Genomic DNA, 20,167 nt, shown 5'->3' with positions numbered 1-20,167 from the left:
ATGGGTCGATTTCTTGTTACTTAACTAAACGGATGGGGAAAAAAAAATTTTTTAACAATAGAGGCTTTTATGGGAGAAAACGTAAGCATTCGAAGGTACAGGCTTATTTCTTGTGACTGAATCTAGCGAGAAGTAGTCACTGAGAAATTCCTCTTGGATCTGGGAGAATCCCGGTCCTTCCCAGCCCACGTGGCAAAGTAAACAGAAGGTGGGCCGGGCGGGGAGCGGCGGGACTCCGCCAGTTCCCCAATTTGTCGAGTCTTAGAACTACAGGCCCTGAGTGCAAGAAGGGCATGGCCTCAGCGAAACTGGGGAGTGCTTCTGCTCGGCGAGATTAAAGTGACAGCGGAGAGAGGATGCCCAAACCGGGGGGAGGCGGTGGCCCCAGGACCTGCCAGGGGACGAGGGTGCGGGCCTTTGCGGGATGAGGTGAGTGAGCGCGGAGCGTGTGCTTTGGTGCCCGCGCGCGTGGGGCCGTGGGGTGCACAGATACCTCTCAGGGGTAACAACAAAAAGTTTAAAAGGTTAACCTGAGGTCTCGCATCCTGGTGCCAGGCACCCACGCCACCTCCCCCTGCGCGTCGGCCCCGCGCCTTCACTCGGGGTGGAGTCGCGTCCCCGCGTCCCTGGGTGCCCCGGGTCTGGCCTCGGCTCCGGGGGCTGGACCTTCCCCCGCGCCCTGCTCCCCCCGCTCCGCTCGCTGCCCTGCGCGAGGATCACCCGGCCAGGACCGCGCGCCCCAGTGTCCGGCCCCGGGTGCCGCGGCCTCGGTGCGTGCGCCCCGGCTCGGGTGTGACTTCTTAGGAGCGGGGGCAGCGGGCCCCAGGGCGGCGGCGGAGGCCGGGCCGAGGAGGCGGAATCCGGGCAGGGGAGGAGGAGGAGGAGGAGGAGGAGGAGAAGGAGGAGGAGGAGGAGGAGGAGGAGGAGACCGGCGGCGGCGCTGGAGCGGCGGCGGAGGAGGAGAGCTGGGCGGCCGCCGCCTCCCCGCGAGCGCCGCGCGGCCAGGCCCGGCTGGCATGCGAGTCACGTCCGCCCCCTCGGCGCGGCCGCCCCGAGACGCCAGCCCCGCCGAGTGATGAGAACAGACGTCAAACTGCCTTATGAATATTGATGCGGAGGCTAGGCTGCTTTCGTAGAGGAGCAGAAGGAAGCAAGATGGCTGCCCTTTAGGATTTGTTAGAAAGGAGACCCGACCGCGACTGCTGCCTTGCTCCGGGGCTGCGCGACGAGAACGAGGTCAGAGCGCTCGCCTTTTGCCGCGAACCCCCCCTGCCCTCCCCCGTTCGCTTTCTCTCGGGCTCCCGGGGACGGGGGCGCCCACCCTGCAGTGTCACCCACAAATACCAAGAGGGAAGAGGGAAGCTTCACAAATTACTGGAGCCTCTTCAACATGGCTGACAAATATAGTTTTAATTCCCCTCCGCCCCCTTTAAACCTATAGTTCTGTGTCCTCTCCGCGCTCCTGCTGTGGCTGGGCCACTCCGGACCCGGAAAAGTTACCTTTGTGACTCCGAGCAGCCGCTTTCCCGGCCTTTTATCCTCAGGAAAGTGGTTTTTCTTGGCTCTCCTTTCTCAAATAGTTCAGCTTTGGGGGCCACTACGTTTCCTTCTAGCCCTCCCACCCCCCTTCCCTCGGGTGAGTGCGAGGAGTCCCCGGTCTGTCCCGATCCACCCCGGGAAGCACCGGACCGCGGTTTTCGACCCTTTTATCGGCTGTCGCTCCGGGTCTGGGTCTGGGTCTGCATTCGCCTCTTCTACCCCGTGTCCCCTTTTTGGGGGGGCGCATGGGCGAATGTCACAGGGAGTGAACCTGGAGTACGCCAAGTGGGGTTTTGTTTTTCCCCCCCTGAAGTCCGCGCGATGTGTGAGTGGCGCCGAGTGAGAGAGGAAAGAATAGTTTCTGTGGTCCCCCCAACAAGACCAGCACCCACTTTCTCCAGACACACCAGCTCTGCGACGGGCTGTGCCCTGCAGCCCGGGGGATGTGTGTGAGAGAATTTGTGTGCAGATCTGCGCCCTGGCTTTGTGCTTCTCCCGAATCCGCTTCGTCGGGCTCCCCGGTAAGTGACAGGCAGACACAAAGGCAGGCGCAGGCCCGGGGAGGGGGCGGCCGGGAGGGGGAGCGCGGAGGTGGGAGACTGCAAGGTCAGGGGCGCCTAAAGAAACGAAACCCAATCCCAGCAGAGAAACAGGGAAGTCGAGAGCAGATTTTTTAACAGTCCCGTCCACATTTCTCCTTTTCTCCGGGCTGCTCTCTTTCCTTGGGTCTTTTATCTCTCTGCCTTTCTGTATGGGCTTTTCTCTTCCTCCCCTTCTCCTCCTCCTCCTCCTCCTCCTCCTCCACCACCACCACCACACACACACACACACACACACACACACACACACACACACACACGAGCCGAATCTTGATCTCTTCACTGGGGCTGCTTGTCTAGTGTTAGTAAGCTAACAGAGTTTCTATGGAGAGTTTTCTACCTATGGCAAAATAAAGTGTGGCCTGGCTAGACTCCCGGGAAGGTTAGTTATTTGCAGGCAGTTGCCGTCATGACATACTTTTAATTGCATTGAGTTGATTTCCACCCTCTTCATCTCGTGTGCAGGAACTGAAAGAAGAGTTATTATTTTCCAGTTGTTTGCTTAAAATTTAGTGAAATGTTTTGACATGTGTTTGTCTTGGGTACATATATGAATTTAAAATCTCAAGTCACATATTGTAATTTTCCCTCTTCAATCAGGGTTAATAATGCCAGGTCCAAATCCAAAAATAATCATCAACAAATGAGCTATCATAAGAGTCAGGTTGTATCTTAGGGGAAGTTGAGATGTGTAAGGAGAAGATATGAATTTCGTTTGGTTTAAGGTTGTGAATATTATTGCCTGACTAATGAAAACATGATTTGCATTGTAATGGACACTTTGAAATTCTGGTGGGGAGTTATAGTCTTTTACATGTTTGTATGTGTGTTTCATAATAGGTTTGAAATAGAATATGACTCTCAACATAGTAAATATTGATCTTCTTAGTGTTAGTGAAGGATTGGAAAGTCAAACTTAAGTTTGTAAGACATGTATATGATTAAAAGATGGACAGAAGAAAAAGCACAATAGTAGACATTACTCCATAAATAAGATTTCTAAAACCATTTGTCCTCAGTAGTTCACTTTGTAACTCTTTATATTTTGATCTCTGAAAAAGCAGTTAAGTGTACTTGCATCTCTGATACTAGAGGTTATTTCACATGAACAAGGGAGAAGTATTACTCATCTCTGTGGAATAGAAATAGCTCATTTGGTTAGTTATTTCTCATAAAACATTAAAGAAAGAACACAGGAATTTAGCATAAATGCTTACTGTTTGATGAGAAAACTATGGTTAATTATTTCAGCAATTCAGAATTAAAAATAAATAATTTCCTTTGCTAACAGACTAGCATCTAACTACTTTTGTGGGACTTTTCTTCAAATGTTGTGGTTTATACTGTTTTCAAGCTATTCAAATGATAACAGATATAGTATTTTCCACTCACATTGATAAATAACACTACCTAATTTTGGTTAATAATTTTGATTATGACCATGAAGGCTTGTTCTTTTCTATTATCAAATTTAGACTTTTTTTTTGTTATTTTGTGCATCTTATTTGCATGCTGAAAATAGCTACTAATTAATATTTTATGAGAGCTTCAATGATTATACGGAGATGTGCATATAATTGACAATCTGAACACAAGTACCACCTTTTCATATATTAGAAAAGACAAATTACTTGAATCAGTATGAAAAATATATAATAAAAAGCATAATCTCAGTTTTTCATTTACCATATTTGTGAGAGTTAGTACCACCTGGATCCAAAAATGTCAGAGACAGAACTGTCTTGGGTAATTGAATTTTAGGGAAGTGATAGCGGACAACCACAAGATAGACAGTTTTTCTTAAATTACAATATTGTTTCAATTATTCTTTTTCCTGAACTAATGGTTAATGAGAAATTACCTCAGAATGAGGGACGCCCCTTGCTTTGTTTAAATTTACACATTTACCAAATGTAATGCTTTAATTAGATCTGGCATTGTGCTGGTGTATGCCAGGAGCCAGAGGGATTGCTCTGATTTTGATGCAGTGGCACAAGGGCCTAGACATAGGCAGGTCAACATCACTTCCTGAACAAGTGAAATGCACCTGCTGAGGACTTGTTATGACAGACTTCCAAAGTCCTGTTTGGGCACTGGACTTGCATTAGGTAATAAAAACTGGAGTTAATGTTTTGGTTTCACTTGCTGAAGTTAGAATTTCTCTATCAATCTCTCCAAGGCTCCACCCATACACAATGTTGTGAGCCAAATGTCACCATTGAAATGTATTTCCTTACTTGCTGACCTCATTACAAAGCCCTTCTTATGATTCATTCACAGACACACCTTGGGCAGGAACTCTATTTTGCTTCCTGCCCCAAATCTAAATTGGTAAATTCTTATGAGTTCTTACGAAATTGCCTTGAAATAAAATGTCTTCAAAAGCTATAGATGTTTGACATTTTAGAATGTCCAGAACTTAGAAATATTAGTTCTGCTTTTTTTATGCTCTAACTGCTTCTACTACAAGTTCAACTGTTGCTGATTAATAGAATTTAATAGTCTTACCTAGCATCTCAAATTAGTAGAGGGGGTTTTCTTTGTTTTATAAACAACCACATAGATTGTTGTACTGTAATTGTTTCCTATCAGGAGGACAGGCTAACACTCTGGACAGCGGACAGGGTTGGTTGGTTGGTTCATCAAAATAACATTTTTCTCCACTATTATGCCACCATTGCACATTAGTTCTTAAGAGTAGTAATGGCACCAAAGCCAGGAGCGGGAAGCTATCTCACACGCCAACTTTAAAATGGGAGTGTTTACTGTGGGAGACTCAGGTTGCCAAGTAGAGCTGGTGATAATCTTGGAAACTTTGTTGAAGAACAAAACTACAAATGCTTTTGCCAAATATACAGTATTTCCTTGGTCTATATCTCCAATTTCTATTTTGACTCACTGCGAAAGCCCAGTGAATACTGTGACATTGTTTCAGGAGGTTATCCAGTATATTTGCTGGTTTGGTGTATTGTAGGAGAGAAGACTTCCAGAAGGGGAGAGGGTAAAGTGGGCACTTGAATCATTGTAACTACAAGCCCAAAATAATTGTATCTGTGTACTGATTTCTAGCATTATGCTGATCCTACATTGTACGTTGCTGAAAATCACTGACTTAAAATAGATACATAATCTTTTCTCAATAAAATGCATTTTGGTTGCCCATTCCAAAAGAGAAAATTTTATCAGCTTTGATGTATGCTTTCTCCACTTGTCATGAAATTCAGTTAAATGTGCCAGGCTTTAAGAAGTAGAAATAGATAGTACATGGGTTTTCAATATTTTGTTTAAAAATAAATCCAGTGATGTCAACTTATCTGCAGTCCTAAGAATTTAGAACTCAATATTTTATACTTACTAAGGGTTGTTACTCAAACTGACTTGAAATTAAGCTCAAAATAATCTGAAAATTCAATTAAGAGATGAATAAACTGGGATGAAGTGTTTTTAAAGGAAAGGTTAGGAAATACAGTGAACTGGCTGCTTCACTAAAAATGCTATAAGTGTTTCTTTTAAAATAGATTTGCATCTATTGAGATAGAATATTAAATCTGATTTCTGTGTCTTTTCATTCCCTAATAGAACCTAATGGTATCCTACTCAGTCAAGATTTTAATGAATGGGAGGGGAGTGGGAGTGGTATAAAGTTGATCAAAGAGTACAAACTTCCATTTCTAAGATGAATAGGTTCTGGGATATAATGTATAGCATGGTCACTATAGTTAACAATACAGTATTGTATATTTAAAACTTGCTAGAGAATAGATCTTAAAAAGGTCTCACCATACACATACACACAAATTGTAACTGTGAGGTGATGGATATATTAACTAACTTTATTGTGGTAATCATTTTCATATATATATATATATATCCTATATAATAAATAGCTAATATGCTAATTAGATCGGGTGGCAGAAAGACCTTCTGGAACGACCTTCGGGACAACCTTCCGAACATGGGCTGTGAGGGCTGAGCCCCTTGCATGAATTTTATGCATTGGGCCTCTAGTGTGTGTGTGTGTGTATATATATATATCACATATCAAATCATTATAGTGCACACCTTAAACTTACACAATGTTATATGTCTATTGCATCTCAATAAATACTGAGGAAAAATTTAATGAATGACATAGAACCAGCAAAATATAATATTATTTAATTAGAAAATGTGTAAGGATTCTCAATCATAAGAGAAAAATAGTGTAAAAGATCTTGGTGATGGTGATAATGGTAGTAATGATGGTGTTTTTTCCCTAACTAGAACTTCTGAAGGTTATGGTGATTGTCTCATAAAATTCATCCACTGTCTGCATACAGTTTAATGACTTTTAATAAATTAATATTGGGATTACATTACTTACATTTTTTGTTGAGATATTTGTAGATTCATATGGAATTGTATGAAATAATACTAATTGGGCATGTGCTTTCTGCTTTAATTTCTTCCAGTGATAACATTTTGCAAAACTGTACTATAATATCACAACCAGGATACTGACATTGATATAGTTTCCCAATCTTATTCAGATTTCCCCAGCTTTAACTTGTACATGTGTGTATGTGTATATTAATTCTATACCATTTTACCACATGGTCAGGTGTTTTTAAACTTTTTTCCTGAAACAGAAAAGTTTAACACAGATCTATTCCATCAATTATGTGATTGTGCTACCATGCCTTATCAAAATGTGCCTCAGAATATGTTTGTTTGCTTGAATGTATTTTTTTTGCATAAAATGTCTTTGTGTTCAAAATATTTTAAGTTGTGTTAATTATTTATGATATTTTAAGTTATATTATTTGAGTCTCATCACAAATCTAGAGATAGGTGTTATTATTATCCTCATCTCAGGTGAGAAAACTGAAGCACAATTAGGTTAAATAATTTGCCCAAGTTCATACAACCAGTAGATGGCTTACCTAAGATTTTGTTTTAGGCAGCCTGTCTCTATACAGTTTTTCAGCCACTGTGCTGTACTACCTCATTATTAATAAAAGTGTAGCTGTAACGTAGGCTATATAGGGGAAGTCATAAAAGGAGACTTAAAATGCATGCAGTTGTCTATGCAAAAAATTCTATTTGAATATTCCTAACAGCAATATTAATAATTATCAAAAATTATTGTCCATCAACTCATAAATACATAAACTCTGATGTATTCACTCAATGAGATATTATTGAGCAATAAAAAGGAATGAATTACTGAGATATGCCATAACATAGGTGAGCCTTGAAAGTAGTGAGAAAAGGCCACATATAGTATGATTCCACTGATATGAAATATCCAAAATAGACAAATTTAAAGAGAGCAAAGGTAGATTAGTCATTGCTAGGGGCTTGGAATAGGGGAAAGGAGGACTGACTGCTAATCAATATGGGGTATCTTTTAGGGGTGATGAAGTGTTCTATAGCTAGATAGTATTGATTGCACAACTCTAGAAAACTGTATTGTCTACTTTAAAAGTGAATTTTATTTTAATGATACCAATAAAGTTGTTATATAAATGCATACCATTGACAGATATGTGGCTTTCAGACAGTATCTCATGTCTCATGCAAAGAAATGTAGGTAGTTTGAATGTAACTATATGAGGCTAAGCATATTTTTCTAGAAATAGGATGCTGGTCAGTTCTAAGTAGTTGCCTTTCTCTCATGGATGAGAAGGATACCTAATTACACAAAAGTTTACTATTGTGTTTAGTGGCAAATAGGAGCCTTTAGTATTTCTCTGAGATGATTCATTTGACAGGTGATAGGTCAGTAGTCGGCAAACTGCAGCTCGCAAGCCGCATGTGGCTCGCGAGCTGCAGTTTGCCGACCACTGGGTTAGGTGACTAGGGGAAAAGGGCTTAATATGTAATTGCAAGAACCTTTCTCAAATATATTCAATTACTTAGGAATTTTCCAATTAATTCAGGAGATATAATCCAAATGTTGAAAGGAATGTCTATAAAAGTTGCCATTCTTTTTTTAAAATATATTTTTATTGATTTCAGAGAGGGAGAGAGAGCGAGAGTGAGAGAAACATCAATGATGAGAGAGAATCATTGATTAGCTGACTCCTATATGCCCCACACTGGGGATTGAGCCCACAACCAGGGCATGTGCCCTGGACCGGAATCAAACCCAGGACCCTTCAGTCCGCAGGCCAACCCTCTATCCACTGAGCCTAACCAGTCAGGGCAAAGTTGCCATTCTTTATACTGCTGCCACGTATGTAGTTTAATCTAGAAACAAGGACAAATCTAGGTGATTTTTTTTTTTGCATTAACATTTCTTGTCTATGTGAAAACAGAAGGGCACTGGAAGATACATAGAGCTGACTTCTAAATTTTGATCTTAACTGTTTATATTCTCCACTTATTATCATCTATCCATTTTTTAAATTAAAATGACAAAATATTTTATTGGGTTTAAGCAAAGAATTTTGTTTCTGTGTAGTGATAGTGTAGTACATTATAGATGTAAAATAGGGTTGAGAAAGAAATTGCTCTGCAGCAGTCTTTGCGATGTCAAGACAAAGTAAAAAAAAGTTAGGGTCAGGCCCAGCCGTTGTGGCTCAGTGACTGAGCATCGGTGACCTATGAACCAGGAGGTTAAGGATTGATGTCTGGTCAGGGCACTTGCCCAGATTGCCTACTTGATTCCCAGTAGGGGGCGTGCAGGAGGCAGCCAATCAATGATTCTCTCATTGAAGTTTCTATCTCTCTTTCCCTCTCCCTTCCTCTCTGAAATCAATAAAGACACACACACACACACACACACACACACACACACACACACACACACATATATATATATACTACCTGGTTTGGCTCAGTGGATAGAGCATCAGCTTAAGAACTGAAGGGTCCCAGGGTCCCAGGTTCAATTCCAGTCAAGGGCACATGCCTGGGTTGTGGGCTTGATCCCCTGTAAGGGGCGTGCAGGAGGCAGCTGATAGCTGATAAATTATTCTCTCTAATCCTTGTTGTTTCTCTCTCTCCCTCTTCCTTCTTCTCTGAAATTAATAAAAATATATATTTTTTTAAAAGTTAGGGTCAGAATGTTGATGCTCTCCATGGTTTGCTACATGTAGCCATAGTCTTTACAAACACCAACAATTTTTACAGACTTTTTTTGCGAATTACTTATTATTTTTTTACAGATTTATTGATGCTAAAATGAGTGCAGATTTTTAGGACTAGTGCCTATGAAATTAGGACACAGGGTGACTGATACTCGGGGTTGGTTTATTTGAATTTCTAACTTTATGTAATTCTAGATACCAGACATTCTTCTTGTTGAGCAATGCTTATCTCCCTTTTTCTGATGAGAATGTTGGATTGCTGCCAATTGGGTCCCATAGCTTGGGGACATGAGTGATAACTGAGGTGGGGGAGATTAAATGATATGGAAGCATATCACTTTAATAATGTATGCTTGTTATTCTACTCAAGGAAATGCCTTGGCTTCGTACAATTGCTGTGATCATTACTTTTTCAAGAAAGAGCTGTGGAAATTACCCAGAATTTGACTTTTTGAAGAATATGATTATGACACTTGTAGGTTTGTTATATATTCGTGACAGGCATAGACACTCATGTTAGAACCTCTAACCCATCAAGAAGTTGATGTACTGATTATTGTGGAAAGCAATAGGTAGACTATAGGTCTGGTTCTCCTTATGGGAGAAATGAATAGCCTACTTGTATTTACCCATTCTTGTTTCTTTTAACACTTTGTGAACCACCTCAACTGGCAATAGGGAGGTGTTTTTTTAATTTAATATATTTTTATTTATTTCAGAGAGGAAAGGAGGAGGAGAGAGAAATAGAAACATCAATGATGAGAGAGGATTGAAGTGGTGATCTTTGGTTCCTGGGTCATCACTCAGCCGCTGAGCCACACATAGCTGGGCTGACAGTAGGTTTTTATACAAGTATCTCCACAATATTCAAAAAGGAGCTCACTGGCTTTGAGTGTAGTACTCCATCTTTGCTTTTTAAATGCACTTCTAAAATTATAATTTTTTAAAACAAATTAGATATATAGGAAATGGAATATTTTGATTTGTTATTTATATTTCTGGCTTTATTTTTTATAAATAATTACTACAGAAAGTACAATTGTTACCGGTGAGAGGAGGAGACCTCGGTTCTTGTCTTCTTGAAGAAAATATTTCGATCAAGAGACAAAGTGTAAAAAAGCAAGAATTTATTGACCACAGGAAAAAATATACTTAGGCTGGGCTGCTTTGGCTCACAGGGAAGTCAGAGAAAAGGGGGCCTTGGAGGTAAGTTCAGAGGGTTAGCCGGAGATGAGATGCTGCTGTCCATTGCTCCCCTGGTTGCAAGTTTCATGGGGTGCCTTAGAGGTTAGGGGACACGTGCCTGTGGGGGAAGTTAAGGGGAAGGGAATGGTACAGGCATGCTCCCTGGAGAAAGTGTCCATTTGGACCTTCATTTTGGGTGTTTAGGGGAAGTCTTAGGGGCGGATTAATAGAATATTCATCAGCTTAATCTGATGTGCCACGATGATATTTAGTCTTTTTATTTGACTGTGTTTGGGTGTGGTTGTCAAATGGCACTTAATTGTATTTCTGTTATCTGTCTCCCTGAGTAGGGTGATTTAAGCTATTTACCCTCTGGTTGGGGAGCAGTGCAAACCATTTACTCTTTTTTAAAAATATATTTTTATTGATTTCAGAGAGGAAGGAGGAGAGAGAGATAGAAACACTAATGATGAGAGAGAATCATTGATCGATCGGGGATCGAGTCCGCAACCCAGGCACGTGCCCCCCGACCAGAATGGAACCTGGTACCCTTCAGTCCGCAGGCGACGTTCTGTCCACTGAGCCAAACCAGCGAGGGTGCAAACCATTTACTCCTAAGAGTCCTTGGATTAGGGAACATAGGATTTACTAGGTGGCTGCAAACTGCTGTTTAGCTGTCTTATCTTAGTTTCCCCATTCCACTTGTTCTGGCTTCTTACTATTCTATAACACAATATATTCAAAAGAAAACCATAGGGCTGTGAGTTTTTGCTGGTGGACTGCTCTCATTAGAGAGCAGAATCATCTGTGATCAGGCACAGAAACAAGAGATCTCCCATTCAGGCATGCCATAGATAATATTGATATTTTTATTTGCTACTTTTATGATTTAGAGAATTTCATAGTTTTGTGGATGTGGCAAAGTAATAATAATTTTAATTTCTGTTGTCATGTCTAATTAGCTGTTGCTATAACCTGCCTTACCAAGTCACTTAATTTCTTGATGGAATATTAAATCTAGTTTCTGTGTCCAGATTATACTTTAATGGGGACTATTCACTCAATTCTCAAGATGGTTTTTTTATTATAGTTTCCTCAAATTGGTATATATTTTTTGTCTTTCAATATAGAAGAAAATGGGCTTAAATAATGATAGTGAGCAGAGGGTACAACATGATCTATCTGTGAGTTATTTTCCTCGTGTTTTTTTTCCCTGTCTGCATTAAGAAACTAGGACGCCCATTAAAATTGCCTTAATTATTAGTTGTGCTGCTTCCACAGTAAAGCACCAGAACCTGAAAATAATGCAGTGATATCATACCCTAATGACTGTCTTGTTCCTATTAATTTACTTTTTAATCTGTTACTTCTTTCAGCACTTCTTCCATTTTTGTTTGAAGTCTCTTACTTTGAAGTTATAGAATTTTTATATTTGCCACTAGCTATAAAATTCAGCAATTTTATAAACTTTCATGATTTTTGCATGAGAAGGATTGCTTTTAGACACTCTCTAATTAGTTTGGATAATTATTAGCTTTTTGTTTGTTTTACTGCATACTTCATAACAGAACAAGAAATCATTTCTGCAAATAAAGTATCTGGTAGTTCATAAAATGAGAGTGAAAAATGAGAGGTTTCTCTTTGGAGTTGGTTGATTTTTTTTTTTCCTCGCCTTCTGATTACATGCGGTCACAACAGCATTTGACACGTGGGTCCGCAGAGCATGGCAGCGCTATTTACAAACACCATCCTAGAATTCCAGAGACTCTTATGTAACAGCTGAGAGAGTACAGGGCTTTGTGTCTCTGTGAGCAGAGGAGTCAAACAGTTTGATTCATAGTCCGGGAGCCCTTGTCTGGCTCTGACAGGGTCATGAACCAAAGATCAAGGTGTCTAGGTCTGGATTCACCCATCCAATAACCAGTTTTTCTACCAAAGCCTCAAAGGCTGATCTTTTTTTTTTTCTTTTTTTTTTTTTTTAACTCCTGCAGCCAGCTATGCCAAACTTTTTTGTGATTTTGGAAAATGTGGGCAGATTGTGCCTTAGTTCTGGTTGCAATTACAGTGCCTCTGTGACTGTGTGCACTTGCCTGCTGCCCAGTCTCACAAAGCCTTCTCTAAAAAGTGTAGGTTCATATTTGTAAGCATCTTCAGATGCAAGAAAATTCATAATCTGACTTGCTGAGCTAGATACTCCGACCACAGAACACACAAGGAAAGGATTATTTGATCACCCTCCGCCCACCTTTTCCACTCCCTTCCCCTTTTTCAATTCCTCATCACCACACCTCCCCCAATCTCCCTCCATTTTTTTTAATATATTTTATTGATTTTTTACAGAGAGGAAGGGAGAGGGATAGAGAGTTAGAAACATCGATGAGAGAAAAACATCGATCAGCTGCCTCCTGCACACCCCCTACTGGGGACGTGCCCGTAACCAATGTACATGCCCTTGACCGGAATCGAACCTGGGACCTTTCAGTCCGCAGGCTGACGCTCTATCCACTGAGCCAAACCGGTTTTGGCCTCTCCCTCCATTTTTAATTTCACATCAAGACTTGGAGTTAAAAAAAAATTTTTTTGGGGGGTATCCATACTTAGGGAATTGTTTTTCCTTAGATTGATTTTAAGAGTTTTTCATTTGTGTCTATCAATAAAAATAAAGTCTTGAGTTTAAAAACACCAAGAATTTAAATATCTAATCCTGTGTATCTGTTTACTGGTGCTTTTCATTGTACATTATAAGATGACTGGTTGGAATATTTAAAATATGAGTAAATTTTGAGTTCTATTTATATTGCATTTTAGATGGGTGTCATAATTGATTATCCAAAAATAGAACCCTTCTTGCCTAACAAAGAATTCTAATTAAATCATTGAAAAATAAACTGTAGTTAATGAAAAAGTTGGCTTAGTTGAGCTCTTCTTTCATGACCCTGTCAGAGCCAAGTTTGGTATAGCTGGCTGCAGGAGTTAAAAAAAAAAAAAATCAACCCTACATTAAGGCACAGCCTTTGAGACTTCGGTAGAAAAACTGGTTATTGGATGGGTGATTCCCAACCTAGACACCTTTGGTTCATGACCCTGTCAGAATATATACTTTTTAAAAATTATATTGCCTTTCTAAAAAGAGGAAAGATCAGAATCTTTGAAAAGTGATACTATAAAGGAAGCGAATTCAACTTTTAAAAATGAAAGTTCTTTTTACTAAGAGATAAACCAAGCAACAAATTTATTTTAAGTCCTGTTTGGTATAAGAGAAATTTAGATCTGTAATAATTGAGATTATTTGTCCAAATCTATAATTCACATATGAGGCTTAGAAATCAACTTTAAATGTTAAATTTCTTTAAATAAATTTAACTATTTAACATCAGAGTGTGTTCTCATTTGAAAGAAATTACCAAAAGAACTCATTTAACTACACAATGAAATCTGAAAATGGACATTTTTTATTTCTGTTGCTGAGTAAAGATTCCTTCTGGATTTGAAAAAATATGACTTACTTAGTGTTTATCAGTTATAAGGTACTGTACACTTCTGATACATTGAATTAAGATATGTTGGAAATAGATTATAGGCTTAAAAAGATTCTTTTCATTGGCTTGTTTTATTTGCTTGCTTTTCAATATTTTGCTTGGAAGATGACATTTTCTTAATCACCCCTAGGCCCACATAGTCAAAGTCTGTGTGAGATTTCTTATGAGTATACAGTACTTTTCTACCCAAAGCAATGCTATGTCTGAACCCTCTTGCTTTCACAGAAATCATCTATCCTATATTGGGAACATTAATATTTTCTCTTCTTCTTATACCTTTGTTGGATACTAAGTTAAATGTGGTTATAAGTGGGGGGGAAATAGCCTTAAAAAAAAAAGTGGTTATAAGCCGAAAGTAGTCAGAATTTGACAAAGACAATTAAGTTAACGCATTTCTAAGAAATGGATTTAAATATCACTTTCATTTGACTATACAGTAGTTTCACTTGAGGAGGCAAGCATGCAATAAAAATTGATTTATTCAATGGACCATCCTCATAAAGATGAGACTTAGAGGGAATTGTTTCTGTATTATAAAATATCAAGTGTAGAATGAATGTGAAATATACATACAAGAAGCAACGTGGATATTTTAGGATGTTTATCCCTTTTCAATTACTGCTGATTGTATGTGTTTGTATTCTGGACTTTTTTGATACATGAGTTCTTAGTAGAAATAGTTAATTAAATAAACTGTAGTCAAAGTCTCTGTCAGTGAATATAAAATGAAAAAATACTGATGGCATGCATTTTTTCAAACATCATGAAGTTGTACAAAATCCTCAGGGTTCTTTGTATTAACTGCTTTTATACAGTTCTTTTAGAAGACAGCTGAGGAATTGAATAGGAGCTCATACATGAAAACAAACAGCTGTCTTGGCGATGTTAAGATTGGCGCCAGGGTGCTCCCTCTTGCATAGGAGTTCCAGGTCATCCTGACGCCCTCCCATGTGGTCAAGCACACATGGCTCTAATGTTCATACACACTGTTCCAGAATTCTGAACACCAGTGATGAAACAATGGAGGGAGGTGGGGAAGGAGTGGCCTGCAGCTCATAAACTGTTTAATGGCCTGGATCATGAATACTGATACAGAATGAGGAAGCACTGATTGTAGTAAAACTTGACGGGGGATGGAAGGGAGAAGCATGGGACATGCTTAAAGGAGGCTTTCCCCCAACACCCCACATTGTTTATTTTAAACTATCATTACCACCCGAAAGAAGCTTTCTAATTTGAACTTAAAATAGTAGCATTGAACTGGGATGAGTGAGTAAGTGCTTTACTATCCAAGGGCTGGAGGTGATGAAGCTCTTAAGAGTATCACCCTCTTTCATAACCAAGCTGACTCAGACGCATTTAGAAGTTATGGCAGCTTAACCATCCCTCATAATGTTACCACATACCTGCATGGAAACAGATAATTGGGAGTTAACGCTGCCATGTTCTCTTGTTTTAAAATTGTGTCTCACCCATTAGTTGTTTTGTTTTTGAAAGTGTAGCATTCCTACTGCATATAGAAATGATTTCCAAAATTACTGAATATTTGTATAGAACTACTTTGCTTAACATTACAATCTGTTTAAGATCTATATCTGCAACAGTATAGTGGGGAACCCCTTATTATCTGGCAGAATCATGATAAAGGGACAGAAAAGGTAAAAGGAAACTATGTAATAATAAAGTGGTGTTATTCATTTGACTAAATATTAGTAACTATGTTTAATGGGGAAAAGTGCCTAAAACAGTAAGGGGAAAAAATGCAAAAAATAAGGAGACTGTGAAGAGTTTTCAGTGAGTACATGTTCCAGTTCTCTTTCCTCTTTGTAACAAATTATCAGAAACTTTTTCATTCACCTTCCTTTGAATTTAACAGCTTTAATAAAAAAAAAAAGTGTGTGTTTTAATTCTGTGTGCCTATATATTTGTGTTTGAATGTATTTTTTGAACTTTAGATTTGCTATGTAAAGTAGAGCTGTTTCCAACTTATAAGATATTGCTACCTGGATTCCCACTACCTTTACTTCAACATTTCAGTAAATCATCAGAATTGCAAAAATGTAGTACATTTTCAAACATAAAATCATATATTGTTATCAGCTGGAAAGGACTTTAAAGACTAACTTATCTGTTGCATTTACAAATGAGAAAATGGAGGCTTAGCAAGGGAAAGACAATTGCTTCAAATTGCATACTAAGATATTTATCACACTAATAATGACCAATATTGAATATGTCTTTACATTGTGTTAAGCACCATGGTAGGCACTTTCCAGAAATTATCTTATTTAATTCTCACATCACCTCTATTTTTGTTGGTATTATTATCATCCCCATATTACTGAGGAAGAAATTAGGACATAGGGTTAAATAACTTCCCTATTCATTTTGAATTATCTTTGCCCTCTCTCTATTTGCAAATTTTTTACTAAATCTTATAAAATATTTTACTGTGTTTATTTGCTTTGCCCCTTTTCATTTCTGCTTCCCTCACCCATTCTTTTTTGCTTCATTCTGTTGTGACTAGTTTCTTCCTCCTTGATGTTCTTACCTGTATGACCTTTCTTTCCCATCCTCTTTTAGGTTATTTCTGCTTTTTGCCATATTCCCCTCCCCCGAAAGGAATCTATATTGCCTCCTTATTTCTAAAGAATCAAAATCTACTCCTAAAGAGCTGATGCCATCAAACAGTCTGATCTTTGGAGTTAGGGAGATATAGTCTTGAATCCTAACTTTCCTTTGTATAAGTTGTGTATATTCTTACTCAACATAGTAGCTTTCACCTCTCTGAATCTGCTTCTCCATCTGTAAAATTGGAACAGCTAATAAAACTTATCTCATGTGCCCTAGCTGGTTTGGCTCAGTGGATAGAGCATTGGCCTACAGACTGAAGGGTCCTGGTTTTGATTCCAATCAAGGGCACATGCCTGGGGTTGTGGGCTCGATCACCAGTAGGAGACGTGCAGGAGGCAGCCAATCAATGATTCTCTCTCATCATTGTTGTTTCTGTCTCTCTTTCCATCTCCCTTCCTCTCTGAAATCAATAAAATACACATATATTAAAAAGACAAAAACAAAAACAAACTTATCTCACGTGTCGCTGAGACAGTCAGATGAGTTAACCTAAGTCCAATATCCAGCACCAATATCACTGTTAAAGGTGCAGTGATTGGATAAATATTTGTTCATTCCTCCAGCATGTGTTGAACATCAGTGTATTAGGAAAGAGGAGAGCCATCATCCTGACCCTTGTGGAGTATATAGACTCATAGAAAAGAATCACTACTATGATTTTTCAAAAATCAAATGTGATGGAAGTTGTAGGGCTCACACACTGGTCAAGTGAGAAATTTCCCTGGATGTTTGGCTCAAAGATGTGACTCCTCACATACCTAAATGGCCCTCGGTACTATAGTTGACATCGTTTTCTCAACATTGGGCCAGTCAGAGATTACAGAAGTCTAACAGCCTAGTCTCTGAAGAATGCCTCTGAAGAAGAGATGAAAGATTATTTCCATCCCTTGTATTGTTTCAATCAGGATAGAAACTATGAGCCCCATAGTTTCATCTGTTCAGTCATCTTTTACTGTCTTCATTAGGTAAACTAAATGACAAGATACACACTTGTTCATAGAAATCTTGCTTGAAAGCAGACGATAGTCTTGTTGTTTTCCTCCCAGGAGCTTCCTCTGGGAATGAAAATTTCCTATGTGGTGGTGTCCTGGGATTTGGGACCCATGTGAAAAATATTTTGGCGTGTCTTCAAATTAGTTAACAGATTAAAATGTGTCAGCTATTTATGTGTCAGCCACTGTCTTCTTTCATCCAGATTGAGTTTTGTTGAGAGCCAAGATCACATCTTTTGTGTTTGTGTAATCCCTCACAATAATTGGTGTGTAACCAAGTGCATAGCAAACCCTTAACCCAAATACATACATACATGCATTTATACATTCATACATACATACATACTGATACATTGGTTGTCAGGTGTAGGTTGGAAATATTCTTGAGTACCATTCTAAGACTGAACTATCATTTCTGGGAAATAAGGAACACAGAAGGGTACTAGTATGTGTTTGACTGATTGGTTATTTTCTACATTGACTTTTCAAAAATTATAAGTACATGGTAACAACAAAACCAAACAATTTTAAATAATACAATCAGAAGTATGTCTTTATTCTCTCCTATAGTAATACATTTAATTTTCAAAATTACCAATATCAGACCATAGCTTTCTGAGTTCCCACCATGTAAGTTAGGAAAAATGGTTTCCTTCCTTCCTTCCTTCCTTCCTTCCTTCCTTCCTTCCTTCCTTCCTTCCTTCCTTCTCTCTCTCTCTCTTTTTTTGTTAATCCTTACCCGAGTATATTTTTCCATTGCTTTTTTTAAAAGTATTTTTATTGATTTCAGAGAGGAAGGGAGAGGGAGAGAGAGACAGAAACAACAATGATGAGAGAGAATCATTGATTGGCTGCCTCCTGCACAATACTTGAGCTGACATGTGCCCTGACCGGAATCGAACTGCGACCTCCTGGTTCATAGATCAATGCTCCATCCCTGAGCCACGCCAGCTGGGCTCCATTGATATTTTTTTTTAGAGAGTATGAAAGGGAGAGGGAGAGGGAGAGGGAGAGGGAGAGACAGAGAAAGAGAAACATTGATTGGTTGCCTCCCACATGCACCCTGAACAGGGCTGGGGATTGGGTCTGCAACCAAGGTACAGGCCCTTGACTGGAATCGAACCCAATACCCTGCTGTTCTTGGGCTGATGCTCTAACCACTGGGAACACTGCCCAGGGCTACAACTGCTTCTTGATAAGAATGCTGGTCCTTGTTGCCAGTGTTAGTTATGTCTGCCCATTTACATTGGAAACTACAATGTGGCACCTGGGATCTTGAAAAAGTTAAGGCAGCACTCATACCTCAGAATAGACCTATAGGAATAGACTCTTCTCTTTCCTCCAGGTGGCCTTATTTTCATATGCTTTTCTTTGCCTGTTTTAATGTTTTCTAATCTTCCAAGGCTTTATCATCTCCTTCACATGTCCATAGCATGCACCTCTCAAGACAGGCCAAACAGGGTTAGTACATACTAGGTACTGCAAAAAGGAATTGTTAACTTTAAATGAAATCTTTGACTTTTGATGAGATGCTAGACAGGATGCTTACTGCATACTTCCTCATCTATTAAATGAAGGACTTAGACAAAATAACATTTCTGAAATTTCTCTGAACTTCAAATCCAGCATAGTTAGGTATATATTATACATGACTACTTGCAGCATATTACAAATGTTAAATAAATATCTGTTTCATTGCATTTTGTAAGTGACCTTTCTATTTCCTTCCACGGGGGGAAAAATAGTATTACATTCAAATGCCTGAATAAACATTTCAGAACTATGAAGGTTTAATTCCGGCTTTCTTATAGATTATCTTTATACTTTCTGCAATATTTCTCATAATGTGTGAATATTAGTGTCCTTAAAAGGTGAAACTTACTAATTCTTCACCCAACTTACAAAAAGAATCTTTTGGTGAGGGAAAAAAGTATTAATTAGAAGCGTTGTATTAAATGATATATTTTGGGTAATGTAACCAATAGGGACAATTAACAATTTTTTTTTCTAAGTTGTCTATGCTACTGTTATCTTGTTATGCAATAATATTACTTTCATGACAGCACAAAGAGCAAAGTTACTTTGGTCTTAGTTCCATAAATCAAACTTTAATTTTTTTAAAAAATTAATTAACAGTTGACATGCAATATTATATTAGCTTCAGCTGTACAACATAGTAATTAGAAATTTATATAATGTTCAAAGCGACCCTCAATAAGTCTACATAGTTATTACAATAATATTGACTATGTTTCCTATGCTGTACTTTATATCCTCATGACTATTCTGCAACTACCAATTTGTACTTTTAATCCCTTCCCCTTTTTCACCCAGCCTCCCAAATCCCCCTCTCATCTGGCAATCATCAGTTTGCTGTATCTATGAGTCTGTTTCTGTGTTGTTTGTTCATTTATTTTGTTTTTTTTGTTTGTTTGTTTGTTTGAGTACAGGAAACAGTTTATTCTGTATTATTATTTATTAAGTATTGAATTATTATTTTTTATTGTTTAAAGTATTACAAATAGTAGTACACAGGTCTCCTTTTTTTCTTCATTGACCTTCCCCTGGCCTCCCCTACCACCCGGCATATGCCCTCACTCCACCCC

General features: G+C 39.0%; 1 protein-coding gene across 3 annotated transcripts in view; it reads left to right on the top strand.

Moving 5' to 3' along the window:
* Nucleotides 1–914: 914 nt before the first annotated feature.
* Nucleotides 915–20,167, top strand: part of TET2 (tet methylcytosine dioxygenase 2) — a 146,779-nt gene continuing 127,526 nt past the window's right edge. For all 3 annotated transcript variants that reach the window (XR_013959625.1, XM_080651220.1, XM_080651221.1), the window contains exon 1: nt 915–1,236. The gene's annotated coding sequence lies outside the window, so the exon portion shown is untranslated. The remainder of the gene's footprint in view (nt 1,237–20,167) is intronic.

The sequence above is a fragment of the Plecotus auritus genome (assembly GCF_963455305.1).
Source record: "Plecotus auritus genome assembly, chromosome: 1".
Lineage (NCBI taxonomy): Eukaryota > Metazoa > Chordata > Mammalia > Chiroptera > Vespertilionidae > Plecotus > Plecotus auritus.
This window is presented reverse-complemented; position numbering and strand designations above follow the sequence as displayed.